The sequence below is a fragment of the Somniosus microcephalus genome, chromosome 15 (assembly GCF_052327205.1).
Source record: "Somniosus microcephalus isolate GS21.2 chromosome 15, FLI_Smic_1.0, whole genome shotgun sequence".
NCBI lineage: Eukaryota > Metazoa > Chordata > Chondrichthyes > Squaliformes > Somniosidae > Somniosus > Somniosus microcephalus.
In genome coordinates this window covers 42,205,916-42,218,361 of record NC_141001.1, presented here as the reverse complement: position 1 = coordinate 42,218,361, position 12,446 = coordinate 42,205,916, and the positions used below count along the sequence as shown (strand labels likewise).

At 42.8% G+C, this 12,446-nt stretch overlaps 1 protein-coding gene across 13 annotated transcripts in view; it reads right to left on the bottom strand.

The window, feature by feature from the left end:
* nap1l4b (nucleosome assembly protein 1-like 4b) overlaps positions 1–12,446 on the bottom strand; it is a 116,238-nt gene that overhangs the window by 29,042 nt on the left and 74,750 nt on the right. The window lies entirely within an intron of this gene.

Here is a 12,446-nt window from a genome sequence, read left to right as displayed (position 1 = left end):
GACAGTGACAATACTGTACTTATGAAACCTATATGCCAGGATTAGAACTATCCTTAAAGAGCTTAGGAGTGGACCTAATCAATTGACAACAAATTCAGTTTCCCATCCTGCCAGCCCCGCACAAATTACAGCATTTGACAAAGTAGTAAAAAGCTGAGGGATTTATAAATGTATAAACACACTACTGGCTGTACAAAACATAAAAACATTAGCTCCTTATAAAAAGACTGTAAACCAATGCAAATTAATCTTGTGGCACCATATAACTGAAATTTGCCACATGATTAAGTGGTCTGAAGTACAAAAACAATTAATTTGTGACAAAAAGCCTCAAAACATGCAAATGTTATTCCAGGGCAGAAACTAGCAAAACTTCCTGTAAGGTGAGACGAAGTGCCAATTACAGACTGGGGGCTATCACACATGGGACCTCCAAAATGTTGGCACCTTTACTGAGCCATCAAAAGTGAGGGATACATTTAATGTTTCTTATAACCCTTCGTTTCTTTATACATTAAGCGTGCCCATGTTTGGTATTGTTCAGCACAAAGTAAAGTATACACCAGATGTGATACAAACATGATGCCCACCAACTATTGTGGCAACTTTTCAAAAGAGCAAGTATGCATATAATTATTGGTCCGGCTTCAAACCATTGGCCAGACACGGTTACGACAGGTGGTCTGGATTATAGTATAGTCCCCAGTTTAAATTTCCACTTTGCTCTTTTTGTCTATCAATTTAATACTACACGTTGGCCTTAAATACAATGGCCTAGAAATTCAGTGGGCTGCGCCACCTGTTAGCGCCCAAAGAGGGCACTTAGTGGGTTTTACGCCACTGGCCACGCCTCCCGCTAAATTTAGCGGGACGCTAATGGCGGCGATAGCCGTTAGCGCTGCGCCGCTACCGATGACGTCATCGGTGTGCGCAGCGCCCCGAACGCGAATTTTAGTAGCACCACCTGCTTTAACGCCGGTCGCAATTTGCGACCGGTTCAGGAGGGGCCTACCTGCAGCGGTAGAGGCGCTGAGCGGCCATTTTTTTTGCTGGCCGCCTGCCAGCAACCCCCCCCCCCCCCTCCGGCAGAGTGCCGGCTGTGTCCCAAGAGCCTGGCACTTCTCCTCGGTGCCGGGCTCTTTTGCCGGCACTCACGCTCAGTGCGCTACAGCAGGCCCCTTCTCTTTAAGGGGGGGGGGGGGGGGGGGGGGAGGAAGGCCTGCAGTACCGCAGCGCACCGTGCCGCTGCGGCGCGTTGCGATTTTCAGTTGCAGCGCCCCAAGAGGGATGCGGGGCACCTCGAGTAGCGCCGCGCTTCCGTCTGGGGCGCTGAAAGTGAATTTGCGGTGGGCGGCCGCGACTCCTTCCGGGGCGGTACTCCAAACGGGGCGCCAGTGAATTTCTAGGCCAATATTTTAAAAATCAGTGCACAGTTTAGTGCCTGTGCACACACTGGCCCTGACCCTTGGTTTGAGGCTCACAGATGTAGTAAAAATTGCACAAGGGAAATGAGCATCATTACAGAATGGCCCAGTTATGTCTAGGATCAGGATCCAAATCAAGGAGGTGACCTTTTTGTGTGGGTTTCGAAATCTATATTCAATTCAATTAGATTCTTTGAAATAAAACTGTTTATGGTTTAAATCCAGATTAGTACACCTACTTTTTGGTTCTAGACCAGCTTCTAAATGAAGAGCTCCTGGAATGTAGCCTTTAAGAATGGGAGCCAGAGCCTCCTTCATTAGAAACAATAGTGAAACCGATATGCTTTAACATTCTTTAATCGGAATCTGCTGATTTGAACCTTAATGAATAACCTTGGCATTAAAGCAGGCTACGTGCCTGCTCCAGCTGAGAAGTCGGGATGATTAAGGTGGTTACCAACGTGCCAGGCTCAGTAGTAAAGCACTGCTGCTTCCTGTTGGCTGACAACTTTATCGCTGCTGTAATTACAGGCATGTTAAACATACACATCCCTGTTCAAGTATTTCTCACAAGCACTTTATGGGCTGATTGCATTCCTTTCTATCATTTCAATAGAAAGGCTTGGCTGATCAAATTCCACCAGCACCTCAATCATTCTCCTCGTTGCTAGGAGAAGGTCTTATTCATTCCTAAGAAAGCTAACATTCCTCAGTGGGTGTGAAAGCTGACAAGACAAGAGGAAACATGTTATTAAGGAGGGTTCATTAAATGTGTAAAGTGGCAAGATTACTGAACTGGATAATCTTATTTGGTGGAGTGCCTCCAGAAGAAGGGCTTCATAAGGTGGTCTTTAATTGGAGCCAAGTTAATTCTGTTTTGTGGGAATAGACTGGGAGCTGGTTGGTCAGCAAACAACAGTTTCCCTTTTATGTACCCAAGTTATTTTGAGTCAGTGCTTCATACATTGCATTATTTGTTTGAGAAGGCAGAGAAAAGGTACAGAGATCAAGTTTATATACTGGTTTGGCTTGAACACATCCCAGAACGATTGCATGGTCAAACTGATGTTTTTCTCAATGGAATGTGTCCATTTCCACCAAGTTCTGAACAAATATCTGAGGAGCACTTTCTGTTTTAACTTACAAAATCTGAGGGGGGTCCAGGTATTTATGCAGATACACATGTACATACTAAATTGCAACTGATGGTTGTGACATTTCTAGTGTTACTCATGGAGCTTCACAGTACTGGCCTCAGATTTAATATCCCAATTTACAAGCAAATGTTAGGGCAATACATCTAATGCTGGTGGGAGAGGTGGTAAAGATGAGAGGCAAGTTAATCTATTGTGTGCTAGTAGGATAAATAGACAGTGCACAAAACAGGTACAGGACCAAGTATTAATAATGCATGTTAACTTTCTCTATTTCTCTCCCCACCCCTTCCTATCATCAGTATTATTCTTGGGCTAATATTTAATGGTGCCAAATCCTGTTTCACTACTTCAGCACTTAAAATACTAAGAAGTCACATTTTATGATTTGCTAAAGTCAACCACACCAACAATAAGCAGTTGCAAAGATAATTAATACCAATCAGATGACAGGATATACACTGACCGACAACCGAACAATGAAAATGAAATAGATAGGTTAGGGAGTGGCCGAGAGAAATCTACTTTTTCATTCTGGAGCAACTCATTACTACAGAAAACCAAACTATCCTGATGCTCAATTTCTCACCTATGCTAAAGAGCCTTCCTGTAGGTTAGGCTGGGTAGAAACCCCCACATAATGGCTTTACAATTCAATTCAACTAATTCACTATTGGCTCAAGGGGAATTTCATTTCAAAGTCTTTTTTTCAAATGCAGTTAATTGTTTTTCTCAAACATATTAAAACCAAGTATTTTAGTTCATTAATTTTGGATAATGTTCATTCAGGTTATACTTTTAACAGTTTTTCTTAACCACATGTAAAAGCTTTCTACAAATAGACAGTATATACATTCCATTAAACTGATGGTGCAGCGAGATAGATATTGGCTTTTTATCTCCATGACGAGTTCAAATCCAGCCCATATTGATGGGACCAGTCTCCCCTGGCCTGCCATGAGGACCCTATATGAAAGGAATTTGGACAACCTTAATCTGGTTAACATGGGCAAACACCTCAAAACTGGTTCCTGGGATGGGGAATTGCCCTATGAGGAGATTTTGAGTAGACTAGGCCTATATTCTCTAGAGTTTAGAAGAATGAGAGGTGATCTCATTGAAACATACAAAATTCTTGCACGGCTTGACAGGGTAAATGCAGGGAGGATGTTTCCCCTGGCTGGGGAGTCTAGAACCAGGGGTCAGTCTCAGAATAAGGGGTTGGCCATTAGGACGGAGAAGAGGAGAAATTTCTTCACTCAGAGGGTGGTGAATCTTTGGAATTCTCTACCCCAGAGGGCTGTGGAGGCTCAGTCGTTGAGTATATTCAAGACAGAGATCGATAGATTTTTGGATATTAAGGGAATCAAGGGATATGAGGATAGTGGAGATGAGGTAGATCAGCCATGATCTTATTGAATGGCGGAGCAGGCTCGAGGGTCCAAATGGCCGACTCCTGCTCCTATTTCTTATGTTCTAAACTGCTCCTAATTCAGCACTACTGTTAATTCAAATTAAGCAGCTCAATTAAAACAGCAAATTAAGTGATTGAAATGTTTTTAAATTATGGGTCATTTAAATTACGTGACTTTGAATTGCCTATAACTGGAAAATTCTTTTAAAGGCCACAAGATTTGCGGCATAGAAAATATCAAATCGATTCAGAACAGAGTGCTCTTCTGAGCTGGGGACAGAGCAGAGGGAGCATTAGAACCAAGCTACATATTTTAATAATTTGTAAACATTTACAGGCAGCTTTCACCCTGCCCTATACCAATTTTTGCAATCTCAACAGATTTACAAGGTGGGGAAGTGAATAATGAACTCTGCAGCTTAAATTTAGAGTCTTCTGTGCACACATGCATGTGCCACCTGGATGCACCCGACAGTACAGTTGGTAGCTTTAATTCTTTGAGCCAAGAATAGTCTTTGAATTGCGCAATTAGCATGGGTGTTGCCAATCAATTACCCTCCAGGAAACAGACATTGCACTGTGATTAGCAAAAAAAAACTTACCACCACCCAAGATGATCAATTATTTTTGATTCTGCTGTCTGGGATGGGCAAGTAATTTGGATATAGTCAGTTACTGTACACCATTTTAAGTTAATATTAAACTGTATCATCCTGCATCTCCATAATAACTCACTGCAATATTCACACTACCCTTCCCAGAAAAATTCCAATCTGATTGTTCATGATACTACTAGTTGTGAAAGTTTGCCTTTGAACAGTTGCAACGTGTAATTATACCTCAACCTTTAGTTACTGGGTGGGAAATATTCTATAGCACTTGGGCGTAGGTGCCTTTCATTGATGACTCATTACAGAGCACCAATGTCCAGGAGCCTTATGTTTTGGGCTCCAATAAAAATCAATATCTCACTATTGCACTGCGCTGTATAAGGCATTTCATTTTTTTCACCCCATAGACAAATATTGATTTTTGAGGGAGAGTCATTTTAATAAATGTTCTCGGGCAATAAATCACATCAAAGAAGATACTTTTAATGATGAGGAATAAAATGCCTTCTTTGTTTCCTTTGTTGGGCAGCCCGAATCAGCATCAAACACTCTGAAATGAGGTGCAGCAAGTTCAGGTGTAGTGGACAGCCCCTTTTATTCTGCTCCAGGATACACACTTACCATTTGCTTCAATCCATCCTTCTAAGACTACCAACGCTATGACCATTGTTCTGTTTTACACACCAGCCATTCTATATCTTGAGCGAGATAACCAATTACCGAATTATTTTGTGTTAGTTACTTATGTCCTGTATGAATTATCGTAAGACTACTCCAAGCTTATTCCAGGCTAGATCCCTACAATTAAAAACATGGAGAGCTTTTATCCCATTAGACTGAGCTGTATATGTTGGCCCAAGAAATAAAAGTAGTGTGCTAACTCCCCATATCGCTCACTCCTAAAAGTGAAGAAAGAAATTCAAGACTTGCATTGATGTACACCTTATCATATCTCAAAGTGCTTCACAATGACCTATATTAAAGTGCAATGACTTCATGGCAACTATTTAGAACACTGCAAGATCCCACAAATAGCAACGAGATGAATGACCAATTCATTTTTCTGGCAATATTGGTTGACGAAGACAACTGCGAGTATTCACAGGCGACTGCAACATTCCTTCTGAAGGCTAACTGTGCAATAATAAATCCAAGTGCGAAGAGCCACAAATTTTTAAAACTGAATTAAAGACTGAACAAGGAAACTGACACTTTAAAAGTCGGTCTCTGTATAAAGCATGCTTGCCGAGAGTTGATGTTCATATCACCCTCTTCCAGCAAGATAGTACACCTGCACTGCAGTGATCAGGTCACCTAACAGATACAATTCGTGTGCAATGTGCTTGGGCAGCAGCCACTCATACAAGCCAGCCTGGTACCAAAAGCTGCTGTTGTAGCAAATTAAAAAGACATAACCCCAGAGCAACCAGGCACCTCCTTTTCCTGTTCACCTCTAAATATTTTACTTTGATTCAAGAAAAAAGGCAAAAAGTGGCCAACAGACCATTAATTCAAACATTGCAGCTATCACAACGTGATAGTTGATTTGGCATTAATCTTGCTTTTTCAATTTTCTAGTTTAAAAATCTCTCATCTCCCCATATTTCACACCATTCTCAACATTGTCTCTATGGTATTTCTTAGAACTCAGTACAAAAGAAACCAAAATAAACCTAGATACCAAGCGGATAGTGGGGTTTACAGGTGTCGGGCTGCTCCGGATTGACTCAAGTTAATTTAATGTCACAGCTCCACGACCCACTACAATCAGTAAAGCCACTTTGGGATGTTCAACATCAATGATTTCACCAAAACAGTCCAGCAGGAAGGAAGATCCAACCTTGTGGGACTCTGAAGGCCAAACAAACATTCAAAGTAAGTATATACATGCTTCAATATAAAGTGGGGAAATATTGAACGAATGGTATTACTACTAGGCTTTCCTAGGAGACACAATTACTTTCTATGAGATTCCACTAGTTCTGTAGTGCACAACATTGTAATTGTATTACACCATTATAGCAGCATCCAACAACCTCAGGCCCTGCAATACTCAGTTCAGCCTCGGATATACAATTCACATTTCATGGTACTTGAGACTGGGTAACAAGACGACATCAATCAAGTGGAAGAGAGAAATTGAGGCCAAAAGGTTTGTACATTAGACTAGGCCAAATGTACGGGATCTAAAACTAAAATATTGATGCTCCAGATTTGGACACAGGTCTGCCATCTGTGTGTTTCAGGACTGCATCAAAGTTTTTGTTTAGGAATAGCAGAAAAATGTTGACAGGTCCTGAAAAGATGTCCAATTATAACACAAGTAAAGAAAAATGGTAAATGCTGAAAATGCACAACAGGTCAGTCAGCATACAGAAATAGAAAAGACAGATGATGTTTCCTGTGTGTAGCCTTTATCTGAATTGAGTGTACACACACCCAAAATAGAATAACCTATTCTTTCCCTTTACAGAAGTTGTCTGACTTGGTGTATCCCCAGAATTTTCTGTTTATTTTAATTAGAACACATCCTGTTCAGGGGAAGTGTGTATTAAGGGGGTTATTACTGATTTGTTGCCCGTTGGTATATATATATATATATATCCCACCTTAGACTGAACATAATTTTGAATCTGTACGGCATAGCTTTAGTACTGTAAAGGAATTTTAACAAAATGCAAACGTCATCACAAATGAAAGCAGATGGGTAGGTCTTTTTCACCAACCAACAAATGATACAACCAAGGCTTTTGATTTATCATTTGTAAAAAAAAAAGTTTTATTTAAATATTGAGTATTGCAACTGCAGTTTGCAAAGGGATGGTCAAATGACAAGTGGTTTAAGAACGTTGAACAAAGTTGCATAATACATGCACTTCACCTTTGTTGGGAGAGCATCAGACTGTAGCTTCTAGCTTGTCAGTTTGTGTCCTATTGGGTGACATTTATAGTGCAGGATAAATGCTTAGCTACCAGGCCATTAACACTGAAGTGCATTTGGTAAACTGCCGTAAAATGGGTCACCTAACAAGATTAGAATCTCTGATATCCATCAGACACACAAGTACATACCAAGTACTAATGTGCTGCGAGCAGCAGTCCAGCATTACCTCAGCTCGCTTACCCACACCTCGACTCATTCATCTCACCCAGGCACCTCGAGGTTTCTTTTTTGACAAACCCATCTTTGCTCACATTGTCTCTCTCAACATTCGCATTGCTCGGCCCACCTCCATCCTCTATATGCTCACCCTCCATCTCAGGAAAAAAAATCACTCCAGCTCCTTCTCCAACATCCTCTCAAACTCCTAACTTACTGTCCTCTGGCCCTCCACCCACCATGACACTACTGCAATTGCTGACCTACTCAACAGCTACTTCGCACTTGTGCCCTCCAAGGCCCTCTGTTTCCCATCCCAATCATTTCCCTCGTACAAGACACCTCACACTGCTTTTCTTGACAGCTCAGTGTCTTCCTCCACTCATCCTGACCTCCATCAAGTGAGGGGCTCATGAATTTTTGTCTGATTCAGACCAGCTGCTTTGCCACCTCCTCACTAAAACCCCCAGTCCCCCCATACCCTTGCAGTTGACATATTATTCCTTCATTTCTCCCCCCCATAAACCCCAGTAAGCTTATCTCACAGAAACCCCACAGTGCAGATAGAGGCCATTTCGGCCCATCGAGCCTGCACCGACACACATCCCACCCGATCCCCATAACCCCCACACCAACACATATCCCACCCTATCCCCATAACCCCACTTACTTAATCCCCCTAACACTAAGGGTCAATTTATCATAGCCAATCAACCTAACCCGCACATCTTTGGACTGTGGGAGGAAACCGGAGCACCCAGAGGAAACCCACGCAAACACGGGGAGAATGTGCAAACTCCACACAGTCAGCCAGCCGAGGCTGGATTCGAACCCGGGTCCCTGGCGCGGTGAGGCAACAGTGCTAACCACTATGCCACCGTGCTGCCCCTCCTGCACATTATCTCCTTACTTAACTCTTAACTACAATTATCAGCATTTGATGTAATGTTTCATTATCAATGGCTGCCTTTCCTTAGTATCCACTCTCCACCTTTCAAGAATTCTGTCCAAACCCACTGTTACAAAGCCAATCCTTGATCCCTCTGCCCTCTATAATTACCACCCAATTCCAAACTCCCATCCTCATGGTCCTCAAACATGTCATTTCCACCCAACTCTGTTCAGTCTAGCACCTGCTCCACCAGAGCACCAAGTCTACACTGTGCAAGGTCACCAATGACACCTTGTGTGACTGTAACTTGGTGGGCTATCCCTACTTGCCCTCCTTGTATTTAACATAGTTGACCACTCACCCTCCTCCATATTCTTTCCTGTGAGATCCCATTGCCTTGTTTGGTTCCGCTTTTGCTTATCCCAATGCAGCTAGTACAGGAAGCTTTCGATTTACCAGCACCTAAATAACCGGAAATCTCGGTTAACCGGCAAAATTCAGGAGTAGGTTCATACTTCATATTACTTGCCTTCCTCCATCTGTTGCTGTGCAAGGGTGTGGCTGCAGCTGTTGCTAAGCTACAGAGACGCTTGGAACTTGTGGCCATTGTTCTGAACCAACAGGGTTTGTTGCTTTATACGGAGCTCTGAGCTCTCGTATCTTTTACTATCGCGCTCAGTGATCCGGAATTTTTGATGAACCGGCACCACGTCGGTCCCGGATAAAAAAAAGTTTCCTGTACATCTGTTACAGTGGCTTCACTACTGAGGGACCTGCAGTTTCACCTTTGGCCTTTTTTCTCGTCTGTGTGCTACCCCTCGGAGGCATCATTCATATGCCAGAGATCAGCTTTCACACACACATGCTGACAACGCTCAGACTTACTGCTCCAACACCCTCAACTCAATGACTACTATTGTGATGTCCAACTGATTACTGGACATCAATTCAGATGAGCAGGAAGTTTCTTTAACGAAAGATTAGCAAAACTGAAGCTGTTGTGCTCGACTCCCACCAAATACTCCGCATTCTAGTCCCGATTCCATTCTCTGCCTGGCTTCTCGCTCAGGACAAACCTGCTGGTGTCCTTTGATCCTAAACCAAGTTTCCAACCCCAAATCCCACCCACCAGAGACAGCCTATTATCTCTTCCACTCTTAACTCTCACCCTGCCACTGAAACCGTCTGCATGCTTTTGTTAGCTCCAGATTTAATTACTCCAACACTTCACTGGCCTCTCGAGTTCCATCTTCATAAACTGCAACTTGTCCAACACTTCACTTGCATTCTGTGGTTCATTATGTCATGGCACCTAATTACTCCTGTCCCCACCAATCCCATATCACCAACCCATCAAATTCAAAATCTTTGCCCACATCAATGGCCTTGTCCGCCCTACCTCTGCAACCTCCACCAGCCTTATGCACCAGTGCTTGCCCTCCACAATTCCGAATCTGGTCTACTTTCATCTCCCTCTATCTACTGTTAACTGAAGTCGTTGAGAACTTCAGTCACATTCTGAAATGCTCTCCCTCAACTCTATTATATCTCTGTCCTCGTTTAAAAGCTGCTTTAAATCTACTGCTCTGACCATGTCTTCAGTCATCTCTCCTAACCTTTCTCCCATTACTGCTGGCTGTTGCCCCCAATATTTTGACATTAAAGGCACTATATAAATGCAAGCAATTGTGATTGATCAACTGAAGAAAACAGACGCAGTCAAACAAGCACACCAGTCACAACATTCACTGGACACAAAACTTAGTACATAGACACACTAGTTGAACTTGCATGTTGGATCACAAAAAAGATTCTCTCTTCCCAGTGACCTGCTCACCAATTGCTCTCAATTCTTTGCCCTTACTTTTTCTGCATTCGCTATGCATGCCTCTCATATTTCTCTCAGTCATATCAGTACCTCTCCATTTGCCTGTGACAATCTTGCTCTTACCCTGCTTTGTGCAAGTAGGCTCTTTCCCCACGTCTCCTCCTCTCTTTCTATCTATATATATCCAACTGATGACATACATGCATAAATGTAGGCTCACCGTAGGTACAAAAGAGTAGGCTGGGCCTCAATGGAAGGGAACAGCAAGTGTAGGGGGTTTATGAACAGAGAGACCTGGGGGTATATGTGCACAAATTGTTAAAGGTGGCAGGGCAGGTTGAAAAAGCAGTTAAAAAAGCATATGGGATCCTGGGCTTCATAAATAGAGGCATAGAGTACAAAAGCAAGGAAGTTATAGTGAGCCTTTATAAAACACTGGTCCGACCTCAACTGGAGTAGTGTGTCCAATTCTGGGCACTGCGCTTTAGGAAGGATGTGAAGGCCTGAGAGAGGGTGCAGAAAAGATTTACAAGAATGGTTCCAGGGATTTGGGACTTCAGTGACGTGGATAAACTGGGGTTGCTCTCCTTAGAGCAGAGAAGGTTGAGAGGAGATTTGATAAGTGTTCAAAATCATGAGGTGTCTGGACAGAGTAGATAGAGAGAAACTGTTCCCATTGGCGGTAGGGTCGAGAACCAGGGGGCACAGATTTAAGGTGATTGGAAGAAGAACCAAAGGCGACATGAGGAAAAACGTTTTTAACGCAGCGAGTGGTTAACATCTGGAATGCACTGCCTGAAAGGGTGGTAGAGGCAGACTTAATCGTAGCTTTCAAAAGGGAATTGGATAAGTACCTGAAGGAAAAAAAATTGCAGGGCTACAGGGAAAGGGCAAGATAGTGGGACTAGCTGAAGTGCTCTTGTAGAGAGCCGGCACAGGCTCGATGAGCCAAATGGCCTCCTTGTGTGCTGTAACCATTCTATGATTCAAAATCCAACATCTGATGAGAACTTCATTTTGATCTTCACCTCTGTTTACAGATACTGTGACGGAATCAGTAATAGGGTTGCGAAGGGGTGGAAAGTTTCCGGTAAATTTCCGGAAATTTTCCACGGGAAGTTTAGCTTGGGAATTTTGCCCAAAAAAGCACATGCTAGCATATTTTTTTGTTGTTGAATTTTTCATTTTTTCCCCCCCACAGGTCCTCTTAAAATTACTAACAGAGATGGAATCTTAATTATTAAGGAATTTCTTAATCAATATATGTTTATCTTCTTACTTGGCTTGTTTTAATAATTACAAGTTTTGTGTGTGACTGTGAACAAATGTGTCCTGATTGGTTGGATGAGCGATTAGCTCCCTCTATTGGTGATGTAACATCGTGCGTGCACAGGTCATGCTTCCATCACATGGAGTATCAGGAAAAATGTACTCATCCTGTTGCAATCGTGCTGATCGACCGCAGTTCGACACAGAGATGAATGCCCTTTATTTCTCTGCATAGAACAATGCCACGTTTACCGTCGGATGTGTGGAAGCATTTTACCCCAGGCATTAAAGATGGAAAGACTGTGTACATGTGCAAACACTGTACAAAACCATATGTAAAGAATGCCACAAAGATGCAGCAGCATTTATCGGTGGTAAACCACTGTTATTGTTTTCATTGTTGTTCACTACTGTTATCGTTATGGCACATTGTTACCTCTTGCTACTCACTGTGTACCAATGCATGCCTCAGCTGGCTCCGCCTACATGACCTGGTATAAAGGTGACTGCCCGGCAACCCACTTCCTTCTTGGAACCAGTCGTCCACGAGAGGCATGCTCTGTTCTTTAGTTAATAAAAACCTTTTCATTACTTTCCTAATTCATCGCCTTTTATGGAGTAATTGATAAGCGTATCAATTTTATCAACTAAAAGTAAAATGCCCGGAACTGAGCAGCAACAACAGCAGGCGTTGCTGCGAGCCCTCAGACCAGCATGCCTGGACCTCGACCCCCAAGCGGCGGGTTCATCTACC